Genomic DNA, 14,266 nt, shown 5'->3' with positions numbered 1-14,266 from the left:
TTAATACCGGTGACAGGACGCTTGTAACGCATAAAATTACACATGTGGCAAATTGCACGTGTATCGTATTGTATACGGTAGCAAAAATATTGAGAAACGTATCGTTTTTATCGGGGAAATCGAGCATAGCCGCAAGGCAAATATTTCGTCCGGTATATGAAGTCGATAATATAAAATCTGTATGTATCTCGTGTGCCAGTACGAGTATCGCAAAAGAGGATCGCGATATTAAAGAAATAGGATACAAGTCGCCAATAACGAGATGTGTGTGTGTGTGTGTGTGTGTGTGTGTGTGTCTGTGTGTGTGTGTGCGTGTGTAAAGCGCCCTGATTTGGTACAGAAATTTTACGTTTTACATATAATACTGTCATTGCTCTACTTTTAAAATTTTTTACTCCTGATTAAGATAAAGATAGACAGGATTCATAAAAACTTGGATAAAATTATGAAATCGATTATATTTGCAAAAGGTTACTGCAAATGCAGCTCAATTTAAGCGTTTTAATCATTTGCTGCCTGACTATGTTGACCAATGCATGTTAAAGTGCTATTTTCTCAATGCTTATTTTTTTTAAATCGCTCGTTCAATTGACCTGATTTTTATTTTAATTGCAAAACTATAAGCTGTCTCTTTTATTATTAGTATTATTTATTATTTTTGAAATTTTTTAAGTATTTGATGCTTCAACTAGTTGGACATTAAATGCTTGAAGTTGTGAAAAGAGGTGTTGAAAAAAAGTAACATTTTAACGCGCATCAGCTCATCCATTGCAGATGCGTCGAATGAGCGTCGAGTCAAGTGAATGCATACAGCAGAACAGGCTCGTTCGTTTGGTGCAGCTGCATTGATGAATCATAATGCAATACCGCGCGGTGCACGTTTCGCGCGAAACAACTATGACGAATTACGTATGCGTAAAAGCGCGACGGTAAATTTGCGAAAGGACGAGAGAGGTCTATCCCTGGGTAAATGGATCTGTTTCACGACAAGAGGTCGTGATACTTCTTCGTCAATTAAACTTTGTATGTTAAATCGACGCTGACGGCGAAAATAGAAAGCGTCACGCGTCGCGGTGAATCAAGAGAATTGTTTAGACGGAGAGGAGGTGGCAAAGTTTGCTGCGGACTATCCTCCGGGCCTTTTCGCCGATCTCACACCTCCGTTGTATGTACTACCAACTCGTAAACCGACCGTGAGTTCCGTGTTCAACACTTTACGAAATGGTACCATTCGCATCTCCGTGAAGCTTGCAAAAATTTCTCCGTTTTATAGGAGAGAGAGTTACTCATTTTAGATTTATCATTTTCGGGGATATTCAAAACAAAAGAATCTATTCGTCACAAAAAAAATATAATCAAAATATTATATATTAATATATAAGAAATAATAAAATATATGTAAGAATAAAAAGAATAATATGTCATAAAAATGTAAAGAGAGAATAACATATATATAAGAATAAAGAGAGAATATCATATATGAGAAATTTTCGAAGGAAACTTCGCTAGTCACACATGTCTCGCAATACTTTGCTGCCAGTTGGGTCAGGCGTGTCCCACTGGTACGCAAAGGGTTGCGGCTTTCATCCCGACGCGGCATAGTGGCACGACGAAAGCCGAGGCTGATCACCGTAAAAGCACACGGAAACGCGCTTCGCAAATATTCGCCGGGCGAGCTTTTTTCCACAGGCCCAATCCTCGAATTGCACTCGACATTTCCTGCGTGCTGTCCACCGAACACACACCGGGTGAACCGGAAACAAACGCGTTGGGAATTGAAGGTATCGCCACGAACACCAGGCATTTAGGGGTTTTAGCAAATATTTTGTGTCGCTGAAAAAGAGAAAGAGACGAGAATAATGAAGGTGTACCAGCCATGGATCATTCTCGACACGACATCGGCCCTGATCAATTCCTGACCAAGCGTTATTTTTTTTTACTTTTATATTTTTCGACAGTTTTTTTGTAACGAATTCTCGTGACAGAATTTTTTACGTCTTTGTACGATATCAGATTTATAATAAAATTCACATTAAAATGCAACTAATAATTTATTTGTAATTAACGAGAGATAAAACTATATTTCTTCCATTTTTTTAAACATAAATTTTTTTAAACCTTAATAAATTAATTGTGTAATTAATAAAAGTGCAAGTTGAGATCTTACACGGAAGGAACGATTTTGTTGAAAGGTCTAAAAATTTGGCTAAATACAGATCTGAAAATAATTTTTGTTCAATAATCAAAATAATTTGTTGGAAAGTTAAAAATGATAGACATTGATATAAAACGTTTTGATATTCTAGTAATCATTTTGTCTTTTCAATAAAATTATTTTAATTATTAAACGAAAATTATTTTCTGATCTGGATCCAGCAAAATTGTTCTTTCCGTATAGGCATCACATTTTTCTTACACTAGGAGTTCAACTTTTATCTAATATGCTAATGTTCAACGCGGTCTATTAATAATTTATTAAATGTTATGCAAATGTTTACTTTGGAAGTAGTGTATGTAGCTTTCGACTATTCTGTAAATTTCCATAAAGTGCAAGTATAAAATAACATGGTACACACCGTGTTTGGGAAATGTTGTAAAATTGAAAATTTTCATTTTGAAATAAACAGCTTTTATTTATCAATGTCCAATGAGTCATTAATAATTTATTACTAAATACGAAAAAGCAGATGTCATAATTAAAACCTTTTCTATATTTTTACTACATATTTCTTTTTCATATATTATGTATTAAATTTTAATTAAATTCCAGACTGGGAAATAATGTCATAAAAATAAAAGATACCAGAAAATGAGTTAATTCGCTCCGAGCTTGCTCCGGTCTCTTTATTCGAAAGTTTCGAGCAGCGCCCGAACGTTGAAGTCGTTATAACGGCGAAGTCGAGCAGCATTTCGACGGGTTTTAGATTATCGCGGGCGGACGTGGTAGAGCGTTAGAGTCATTTATTCTGAGAGCGATCGAGTCGATTCTCTCCCTCGACAAATCAGATCATGACGCACGGTTGCGCCGTCGTCGCCCGAGTTGTACGTCGTCGGCGAGGAATTCGCGCGCCCCTGATCCTCGCGGTGATACGCAGTTGCATAACGAGTACGTGCTTTTCCGGAACTTCCGCGATTACGTATTTTTAAAATGTGATATATTTCGCTTCAGGAAGTTACGTATTTTCGCACCGCGCTCGCGTCCGTGTGCCGCTCTCGCTATTCTTATCTCTTGTTTCATGCCTTACTAACTTTTTGTCCGTCCCCGGCGGAACTCCCCGCTAAAATATCACGTTGGAAATAACTCGCTCTCAAATTCACATTTCTCACTGCGCGGTTGATTTCGCCGGAAATATGCATGAGACGGAGGCGTCGGAGGACGCTAAAATGGAAAAAAAGCGATGATGCGATGAAAAATTTGGCGACTCGTAAAATTTTCTCCTTTTTTTTTTTCACCGGCTAAACGATACGTTAGTTCCACTTGGGTTGATTTCTATTTCATTGCATGAGCATTCTTTCGGTAGGTATTCTTTCGCCGCCATGTCTAAAAATAGTACACAGGAATATTAATTATTTGCTATATCACGGACGTTACGGTTACAGTGACACAGGATGGGTGTGAGAAAATACTGCGTATTCTGTTGCAATTCTTCGCGGATGTTAGGAAGAAATTTGTGCAGGACACAAATGTACGTTACACTCATATATTATTCAGACGTGTGATTTTTGCGAGTTAATATAGCTATATCTTATTAAACAATTAAACTAACGATTTAATGGAGTAAAAAGATAATTTGTTTACCGTTTTAGTTACTTTTTAAATGTATTAGCGTAGTTACAACTGATATAATCATACATAACGGTCTAGCCTTTAGATTCGTCATTACAGTTATGTACCTTTATTTGAAGTGTTGAATAAAATACCGAATATATAAAAAGTATAAGAAATTTTATTTCCCCTACATTTTTCACGAGAATTTTTAATAGGTAAAAGCTTAACATTTTTACATGGTTTGCGGAATTATTGAAATAAAAAATTAATTTTATATAAAAAAAAGGAATTAAATTAAAATAAAGCAAAATATGAAAATACTCAGGTATATGATTGACAAAAATTAATTAAGAAGTATTTATTGTCTCTCAATACAAGTTAATCGGTATAATTACCACTGGTCAAAGAAGAAGGGCATTATTTGCCTTTGAAACATAACTCAGCAAATGACGAAGAAGTTAATTATTACCTGTATCGTTTGTGTAATTTATTTATTTTTACATCGTGTTTTTATATAATCCACTCACGGGAGCAGCTTTCAGCGGGCAAGTACAATAAAATATATATCGTTAATATAAAAATTCAACGTTTGTACGCGCGACGAAAAGTGAAACAGTCGACGTGTGACGGCCGTAACGTAATAAACGCGATGTTCATTTTCGCGCGGGGATTGGCAATAGAGATTTATAATAGGAATAATAAAGGCGCGAGAGAGATTAAAGTGGGTTAATCCGTTGTGAAACCGGCTCCATGCGTCTCGAAATTGGCACCCGATACAGACACACGGGCCCGTAAACATTTGTCCGGCGACAGCCGTGTGATTCTTTACTGCAAATGGCGCACGGGATTTATAGGAGAACGAACGTTGAGTCGTTGTTCACATTTAACGATTACAATCCGTGCGACCTGGGTGCATATAAACTATCGATTTTTCCACAACCTCTGGTTACTATCCACAAACGGCTGAATCGTTTCTTCTCTTTTTTCAACCTTTCTCTTTGCTTTCAACTACTTCCCGCGTATCTCCGATTTTATGCTAGAAGTTGTAAAATGTTGGAAATAATACACACATACACCACACACACATATCATTTAAATAAATATAATCGCAATATAAATTGTATATTCGTTTAAACTTTCAGCTAGATTCAATATTCAATCATATCAATATTCGCTTATTTAACGTATACCGTTATTGACGATGCGATTAAATTTATACGGCCGTATAAAGATAAGAAATATCATATCAATGATGCCAATTTTTGTTGTGCTAAATACCGTTCGAATTTCCAATCTAGCTTATTTCACCATGCGAATATAATATTGATATATTTAATTTGTCAGAAATTAAATAAAAAAATTTTCCTATACGTGATATAGACTGATTTTGCCTCAATGAGTTAATTTAAAATTCAATTTAGCTTATCTTGTAACAATTAAATAGCTTATTAAAACCGTTATTAAGGTTTTTTCTCTTTTTATTATCATTTTTATTACGTTTCTGTCTACATACAGAACTACATTTGGAAGTTTTATGTTATATTGTCAATAAGGATAAACTTTCGACAATTAATCTTAATCTCGACAATATAAAATTGTATCCTTTTCATGCTATTTCTGTTAGTTCTATTTATATCTTCTTTATATATATATATATTTCATAATAAAACTTTAAGTTTACTCCTCGTCAGAGTGTCTCCTCAAGCTCAAGATTCGAGAGAACAAGACTTTACTCTTCCTGGCGCGTTCCATCCTTGTCAGAAAAGAGGAACAGAACGGAAATATCTTCTTTACCTATAAGAAGATAAATCTTGCCGTCGAAGCGGAATTGTATCGCGGACGAATTTAATAAAAATCAGTTTTATCGCGCCAACTCCGCGAAAAGCGAATTCTCTCTCTCTCTCTCTCTCTCTCTCTCTTTCTCTTTCTCTCAAGTACGAGTAGCAAATCTAATCTCGAAAGCACCGCGGTACTCCCTCGCGAATCGAGCGGGCAGATTATTTTAGTCGACGTCACGAAAACGTCGGGGCTTCGTTCTGTCCGTTAAAACGCGGGCAGCACGTATGCTTCCTTCGGGGAGGTACGTACATACGTATAACGGCCGTCCGTTTGCGCGCCTGCAATGTTCGCCTCCTCCATCTCCGTTCGCTCGCCTCGCCGTTTCGTTTACGGATACCGACGTACGAGCGGGGGAGAGAAAGAGCTGTCTCGTCGTTTCGTGGCCGGTCCGCTTTTAGCCAGTTTAGGAGAAAAGTATCTAATGCGAGCCGACCCGCGAAGTGCTCGGCGCGTTTCTCCTTTCCTTTCCTCTCTTTTCCCTTCCTTTCCGCGGGAGTTTCCTTGATTACCCACGGTCTCTCTTCCCGACGGTTGTCTTCTTGTTACGGTCGACGCGGCGTAGCCTGACACGAATTTTTATGCCGGCTCTTAGGCTGGCAGACATATCCGTAGTGCGAAACTGTCTATCCACCTCGCGGACGACGACACGTATGTGTGAGGTCGGATGGGATTACTTTGGCCCTGCGAGGGTAACGGTGCACTACAGTAAAAGAAAAGTTTCTTGGAGTAGTTTAAGGTGGTTAAACAACTGCTTTATAAAGTTCAATTTCAATGTGCACTCGCCGCTCCTTGATAATTTTATTTATAGACGTTAGTTATAAAATAATTTTTGATATAATTCTTAAAAGTTATATCCTTGCAGAGATAAAAGTCTTATTAGTAATTTTATTTGATGGCGTATATATATACTTCATAAACAAATGTCTTAAGTCTAATATGATTTTTTAATGGCAAAAATAATAATTATTATATAAAATTGATAAATATTCATTTACCTAAATGTATTTAGAATATTATTAAAATGGCAGCTACCAATTTCGCTATCAACTACGTTGATTTAGTTTTCATCCTTGCTCGCGTATCTTGAAAAAAAAAGTATTCTTTGCAAACTTCTTTCAATACCATATTATCATCAGATTTATTAGAAGGGAAGAACTAATGTAGTTAGAGAACGCGTTTTTCGGAAAAGACATAGAAATTCCAAGCTCCTGAGAACCACGAAGCTCTACACGCACCATCGATTACCGTTGTCGCATCAAGCCGGCAAACAAACCGCGGGATGATTTCCGCTAGACTACGCGAAAAACTTTTCTTAACTCCGAGCGACGTCCCGAGGAGGAAGTAGAAAACGGTCGTTTTCCCGACGTGTTAACGATGTGCCGCGTGCACGATTCTACGACATGAATGCGTGTACTTATGCACAGGCAGCAAGACTCTATCTCTAGACGGGGCGCAGAAAATCGACCGACATGTAACCGCACCGAGAAATGAGATTGAGAAGTTAATCGTTAAAAAAAAATAGAAAGTCAGAATTTTGTAGCTTAGATACTCTGCGATTTTGCAATAATCTAGTTTTATGCAAAAATCGTTATTACGATAAACGGCAGAGAAACAAATAGGAAAATGAGAAACGCTTGTGACTGCGAGCTACTTGTAAGTTGTTCGCGGTTCTGTTGAAACGCCGGAACTAGATATTACCCGACGGCGATAGCACCCACGCGATTGCCAGGAAACCGGCACCGCGCCGGGACGAGCGCGGTGAGACGTATCGCCCCCGTAGCGACGCACGCGTGTAACGAGGCGCGCGCGTTGTAATTGCGGAGCCGCGGACACCCGCGTCAGCAAAGCCCGAAGGGCTTGATTGCCTTCGTTGGCCGGGCCCGGTCGCTCGTGCCCGGGAACAAAGCAGATGGGGATCTTTAACTGTTATTGGCCGGCGCATGGAAAGAGAGCGAAAGCGAGAGCGAGGGAGCGAGAGAGAGAGAGAGAGAGAGAGAGAGAGAGAGAGAGAGAGAGAGCTGGCGAGGCTTCTCCAGAGGTGCGGAACGATTTATCGGAGGTTACGCGCATCTGGACTCTGGAGTGTGGAATCGGTTGTGCGGAAAGCATGCGAGGGAGAACGTGCGGAGAACGACCGGGGGCGGACGGCCGGCGTGCCGTCACTTTCAATTAGATAATTGAAACGGGGGTGAGAGATAGTCGAGCGACGCTTGTTCTCGCGATGCTGTGCGGTCTGCCAACATTTTACAAAAGCCGCACGAAGGGACGGCCCGGAAAGCCGGGGGTCGACCTGGACAATTGCGCGCTTCGACGTGAGACTGACATTCGCACCCTTCTCCCTTCTCCTTCTCTGTTTCGAGAGCTCGAATTCGGACTGAAATTGTAAACGAACGAGAAAGATCTGAAAACATTAACATTGACGTCGTCCATCATGTACTCGCAATTATAAATGCTCCCCTAAGTTGCCCAATTAGTTAAGAGATCTATTAGAAAGTTATTAACAAAAAAAAGTACCAAAAGAAATAATCCTCATGGGAGGGATTGGGGGCAAAGCAAAACAAAAATAAAACAATGTCGGTTCTTTTGATTAGCCCTCAAAGAGATTCGCGGTACATGCGATCAAGATGCTAGAAAAATGCGCTTGTATTATTCATTCTAATAAAATGCACAATAAAATTTTTATTGTACATATTTATTTTTTACATAAAAGTTAGCTGTTGAAATTTTTTTAAAAGAAATATAGTGCTAATTAATGATTCAGAATTATGGTACATTCTGTGTACAAAAAATAGAGATTGTAATTTATTATATATATACGTATTGCAGAATAAGTAATGGGAAAAATACTGTATAATTAATGCCATGCTACGTAATAAAATTTTGCCAATTGGTATGGGACACACTACAAATTATTACAAATTGAAGATTCAGATAATAGAGAATTATTTACATTTTTCTAAAATATAACTACAAGTCTCTAAATATTTTCTTTTATATTTTCAAACTCTCGTTCATATAGTACAATATTATTTTCTGATAATCATTGTTCATATTTAATTAACATTGGCAAAAATTAATTCTATTTTTTCTTTAGGAAAAAAATTTTCTGGGAAAATAATATTAATTTCAACTGAATATTATCAAATTTCTTAAGTATTATCAATATCTTAAACATATTTAGATAATTTTGTTGAAATTTTAACAAGAAAATTTTTTCCTTGATCGAATCGATGAGATGCCTTTACTTTTAAACCTCCGGAGAGGAGACGCGAGCTCGTATGAAAATTTGTTGGTCTACCGGATTCGAATCGAATCCGGGACTTCTGATATAATAGACCAGTGTGTTGTTTGTTACGCCACGCTCGCACTCATTTACAAAGCATTAATTATAATAAGCATTAACACAGAGATGTGGATTTAAATAAATATCGCAATAATTTCGTTATTTTTAAATCTTTCAAATAAAATGAAATTATTATTATTGATATTTCGCAACATTTTATTTATCATGAGAGAAGTTTATACTTTATTTCAAATCCTTGTCATATAATAATCTAAAAATTTCTTGGACGTTATTTATAGGCTCAAAATATTTTGAAACGTTCTCTTATGGAACAATAAAAGAGTCGGAAGCTGTACAGAGACAATACCGTCTCGTCAGATTTTTTTTTCGAGATCTATTCTAGATTCTAGAAATACATAATCGTCCTCGTAACACAATAGAATGCAATTATCGTTTTATTCGCTCTATTTTCATTGTCAGTACTCCCCTGGGAATGGCGGATCGTTGCGGAATAATACCGCGGTCAATACGTTGTACTTTTTCCAGCTAAGCCGTACGTCGCGAGTAGCGCTCAGCAGTGCTTCAATATCCGTCGCAGCGTTTCCGCAATAATGCTCGGCGACGATCGAAACGGAAACACGTCGCGATTGCGGTGCGCGAAACGGGAGGGAGGCAGCGACGCGTCGCGTATATATGATATGTCTATGCGAGCCGTGGATCGAGCTTTGGCTTTCTCATCGCGGAGAGAGCCGGCGATGAAATGAGAAGCAATTCGGGTTGTTTTATTGTTCCTACGAGCCGTCGAAAGCAGCGGGTCAAGGGTTGCAGCCCCGGGTGGTAGCGAAACAGGGGTGCATATATGTCAGCCCTTGTCGGAGATAACGTCACCGACGAGAGGGGGATCAACTGGAAGGAAGAGAGTTGCAGAAACCTGAGCTGTTCGGGAAAAGAAGGGACGAGGGAAGCGGTAGAAAGGTGCTCGCCCTCGTTTGGCCTCCCTTCGCGGCCCTTCCGGTTTATTAAATATTAATCCCGCGAAATTACCAGAGCGCCGGCAATCTTCGCCGCGCCGTTTCTTTTTCCTCGCCTGCAATCTGAGACTCGATGATGATTTTGCGACCAGACGCACGGATATACCGTTTACAGGAGATGCGCTGTTTTCGCTGTAATAAAATTTAATGTTCTGCATCGTTTTTTCTCGAATTATTTTTGACTGAATTTTTCGCAAATCGCTTTGTAATTTAACAGAGATTTTTTAACGCGGAAACACTATTTAGTTTTATTTTCAGTTCTTTTAAATCGGAGAAATATTTTAAGTAATTTTAACGGAGACCGATCTAAATGACTGAATGAAGTCATCGATCATTTCCAAATCTATAAATGTTTAGGTAAACAATTCCTTAATTAAATTAATAATATAATTTTGATTTCTCCCTTCGCGCGCCACATGCCAATGCCAATGCAAGCGCACACCCAACATGTTCCATCATTTCACAATTCCACACACGCGCGCGCGCGCGCGCACACACATGCACACGTACGCGAAGGTTATTACCTTAAGTCAACGAACGATATCGTTACATCATGGCTGTACGCACACGTGTCCCTCGCTGCGAATGCTCTCGTCAATTTCAGTTCTCGCTTTGCGTCAGTGCCTTCGCACGCAAAAAGAGCGCAAATAAAAAATTTCGCGGAGAGAATAATAATATATCTCTTTCTCTCTGCTTCTTTCCGGTCCCAGTTCGATCTGGCCTAAGGGACACGGTTTGCGCTTTCGTTTCGCAGAGAATCGCAAATCATTTGCGAAAGAAACTTTCTTTACCATCAACGCCTCCCCACCGCTCGTCGCGATGGGTAGGATTTACGTAACAAAGCCGTGTAACTCAGTCGACTGTCAGATTCCTGAGCAGTCTGTCTCTAATTGGTTCTCGCCGGTGGAAGTTTCGCACACACTCGGCGCTTTATCCTTCCTTATTATTATCCCGCGCCACGCGGCACCGCTGTTATTGCGGTGCGAGGAGTAACGCACGCGAAGGAGAATCATGGAAATCTGAGCGAGAGGGAGAGCGAGAGCGCGAGAGAGATACGGTCCACAAAGCACGAGGGATAATCGCCCGCGGGAGGAAGCTGCACGCGCGCGCACGTTGATTGTCTGCGCTCGCATAATCGTCGTACGCGCGCAAATGGAATATTATTGCACGCGGAAGAGAGGAGGGGGGGGGGAGAGGAGGGGAAGATATATACACGTGTACGTGCGTGCGCGGGCTTAGAACTGAACGGCCTTACGTCGCGTTAAACCCGGAGACGCGGAAACTCCATTTCGAGTTAATACAGAATCGAGTTAGAGAGAGGTTGTAGCTTGTCAACTGTACAGGGGATAAAATCGAACTTTCTCTGTTAAGTAAAAAAAAGTAAAGGGTTGCTTTTGCTATCGCACGGTATTGAAGGTATTGTCGCTAAATCGGAACAAGTACGTAATATCTAAATCGATCACGTAATGAGTGTGTTCATTAAATTTAAGTAATTACTATATACATATACTATTTTTATGTTTCCGTTATAACACTTCATTATTGTAATAATTAACATAAAAGATACTTACATAATTATTGTTAAATCGTTTAGGGCAATTAAATAAAAACAGAAAATTTGTATTATTATTGCCTTTGTTTTTTAATTGTTTGATTAGATTTATTCATTGGAAGTTTCAATTTACTAGATTTATAATTATTTTATTATTATCTTTTTATATTAAGAAAATTTTGATCACTGATATGACAGTTTCAATTCGAAAATTCGATTCGAAAGTCGATAGATAAAGCTGATTTGATATATCATTTAATACGGCAATTATTCTATCGTTACAAGAATCGCAGCATAAATTAGTCCCATCAGTGTATACACGAGTCCATCCTTTTATACCCTTTTCTGTTGAACATGGCTTATTAATACGAAATAGAATTTATAACCGGCTAAATACAAGTCTTATTAAGTGCTTCCGCGCTGAACGGTTGACATAGTGCATTATAATTTATTCTTTACGGCGTGGAAAAAATCTGCTTAGGTCAACCATGTAGAAAAAGAACTTTGCCCTCGGACGGTACTTTATAGCCAGTGCTAGCTCTAAGTATAGTTTTAAGCATCATTACGGAAGTTTTAAGTAGCAGAATATAAACAGTAAAATGTCACTCTATTAAAAAAAAGAGGTACTGATAAAAAATGTTGAATAAAAAATTAAACTATATATTATATTCATTTCGTAAATACGTAACTTTGTACAGATGACTATTTAAACATTTTTATGTTCAATTACTTCGCTAAACACAAATGCTTTTTAAGTAAGATAGAAGTAGTATAATTCTGAAAACAATAATGAACCGTCATGAGTCGCTTTTAGGTCATGTTTTTCAAATTTGCGATTTCAAACTCGCAAATGTCAATCAACGTTGCTAATCGAATGTTCGAGAGATAATATTGTAATATGCTTTTCGCGCAAATAAGCTCTTCCAGGCTTCGAGATTAAATCCAAACGTTGCCTTTTAAAACCGAGGAATCTCTCTGTACTCTCGTGGACAAACGACCGTATCGATTCATCGCCGTGATAATACGTAACTAATGAACGTAAAGCAGGGGGGAAAGCGTTTGACTTGTTGAAGAATTTTGTTTGCCTTTGATACGTTCCTTCGAGATTTTACATATAAATTGCGTTATTAATGTGAACGTTAATGAACACCTTTGATACTTTCTAGTACATAAACCGATATGTGATATGGAAACGTTGATGAGTAACGCAAAAAGTGACGGAAGGTAAAATTGTCCGAGCCTGCACATATCCGCCTGTATAATCCAGTATGAAAAATGAATATAAAATACAGCGTTATTTTTGCAAAAAGAACATTTGATATAATCGAATCACTTAATCTCCGTTTTCAATATTTTCTCTCCGCGTAATTGTGTTGCTGTAAAATTGCGAAAATGACGATGTCAGCTAGAGAATTTACTCAAAACATTTAATTTTTAATGAGAGACTGCCCGATTAACTTGGAAGGTGACATCGTGTTTAAAAATAACAAACAAATAAAATAATAAACTGATTTAGCCGTATAAGGCATTCGACGTTGCTTCCGAAAGAGTCAATTAATTTCTGGTCGCCTTAGACCCGATGACTGTGTTTTGCACTTACCGCGGCGTTTCGTTTGTATAATCGCGACGCCAGTCTTCGCGAACGGCCAACAACAATTTCCATCCTTCGAGTTCAATAACTCGTTATCGGCTAGCTGCGAGCGGAAATAATTCCGTCACTCCGAAATCGTCGCGCGCGAAAAAGAGCGCGAGCTCCGTTCTATTTTTTTCCCGCCGCGCCGGGCCTCGACAAGAAAATCGAGTTTCGCGAAATCGAGTGCTTACAAATTCAGTCCTTAACGAACGAAAACTGTCAACAGCAGTCTGCGCTGAAATTATTTTTTCCTCGGCTCCGCGATTCGCTCGCCGATGGACAAATTCACTCCGACGCTCGGATTTATCGCAGTTATATTTATTTTCCAACGGTTGTTTTCGTCCTCCGTTATCTGACGATTTTCTTAATAATCTTCGTATTAACCTTCTTTAACATCGTATTATAAAAATCAAGATTAAGCGCCAAGGGAGTAACGAACTTCAATAATACATAAAATATATGGTACTATAAGCCATGGATTTTAATTTCATTTAACAGCTGCGCATTTTGCCTGATGTACAATATCAGCGTTTAAAAAAGGTGCGACGTGATACTTCGCTTACTCAAAGTTTATAAAAGAATTATTTCATAAACTCTTTATCGAGAGAACGTATAATCAATTAAGTTAATATTAATATTACATTGATATTAATTACATTATAATTAATATTGTATTTATTACTATCTCACGAAGTAATATTTATTAATATTAATTTCGCTAAATTATTAATTATAATTAGTATTAAATTTTAAATTAGTATTAATTAGTATTAAGTAAACTTAGTATTGTAAACTATCAATTTTACTCAAAAGTTGATCTATTATGTAAAAGAAGTATCTCTCAAAGTTTAAAGAATATTTCGAATTACATATTGGCTTATTTCTAATACCAATATAAATTTTTTTGCTAAAAATCAGTGGATCGGATTTAACGCATATAAACTGCACGACCGCAACAATGCGGCGTTTAATTTCGTTCACAATTTATCTGGTGAACCCTGACGCTCGAGCCTGAATCTCTGTTCAGCTTCCACGTCGTGCGCTCTTTACAGATCGTTAGCATATCTTCCCTCGCTCAAGGACGGAATATCAAAGTTACACCGGGCGCGGCGGCGGCAAGATAGCCGCCCTTTTCTTTCCACCATCCGCGCGCGCCACC

The sequence above is a fragment of the Wasmannia auropunctata genome, unplaced genomic scaffold, assembly GCF_000956235.1.
Source record: "Wasmannia auropunctata unplaced genomic scaffold, wasmannia.A_1.0 LD336037.1, whole genome shotgun sequence".
NCBI lineage: Eukaryota > Metazoa > Arthropoda > Insecta > Hymenoptera > Formicidae > Wasmannia > Wasmannia auropunctata.
Note: the sequence above shows the minus strand (reverse complement) of the source record.